Below are 1,020 nucleotides of genomic sequence, written 5' to 3' on the forward strand. Positions count from 1 at the left end.
CTTCTAGTGCCTCAGTTTAAGATGTAAGGTTAATTCATCCTCATTCCATCTCCATTCTTTCTCTAGGATACATATTGTTTTCTCTAAGCTGGACTAGAACTTTGCTCATCCCTTTTGTACCAAAACTTTTAAGAAGTGAAATTTCTTCTTATTGCATTTATCTTTTTGGGGGTAGGAGTTGGATTTGTATTTGAGAGGGTTTTTTTTTAGGTTTTCTTCAAAAAGGGTGATTAGAAGTCAGATTTTGAAATCCCTTGGGATCATCCATTTTGTTTTTTGATATTTTTTGGTAATGAGCAGTCTCAGATAGTACATACTGGCATGGCTTGTTCCTTTTTGCAGGTTGTACAACTTTATAACTAAAGCTCTAGGATTTGCTCAGTGTATGGAGGTTTTCTGATAATGTCGTAGGATCTTTACTTTGACCTCCACTTCCAATTCTTCCAATTTTATTGTTTCAATATCCCCTTTTTTTTTTGGGGGGGGGGTAGGGAATCCAGGAAGCCGATTGTCATTCTCATGCCAAGCTGTCAGCATCTTTTGCTTTTAGCAATTTGTTGCCCTAATTTTGAATTTTTTTGAGTTTTGGTTCCAATATTGTTGAATCTCTTATTTGGTGTTTTCTGACCCTGCCATTCTATATTACTCATTAACTGCTTTTTTCTTGATGTCTATTTTTCTACCTTCTCTGAAAAGATTAGTATAGAGTTTGTATTTGCTGCACTTTGACTTGGGTTCAGATCCTGCCTCTGAAGCTATTTTAAATTATCCAATTCGGAGACAACTTCCCAGCCTTAATAATAAGTAGTAGCTTATCATCACAATACCACCTGCTACAGTGGGAATTAGAATCTGTATTGAGACTTTGTATCTTCCTCTAAATTTTTATTTAAGGTTCCTTACTGTAGAGATTATAGTAATTGGGTGGGAGCCCTAAAGCATTTTACATTCCATTAGAGTTTCTTTTTAAAATTACACTTGATCCATTTCTCATTCTGCCTTTTAGTTTTCACTTATTTG

This window comes from Antechinus flavipes, chromosome 5 (assembly GCF_016432865.1).
Source record: "Antechinus flavipes isolate AdamAnt ecotype Samford, QLD, Australia chromosome 5, AdamAnt_v2, whole genome shotgun sequence".
NCBI classification, from domain to species: Eukaryota; Metazoa; Chordata; class Mammalia; order Dasyuromorphia; family Dasyuridae; genus Antechinus; species Antechinus flavipes.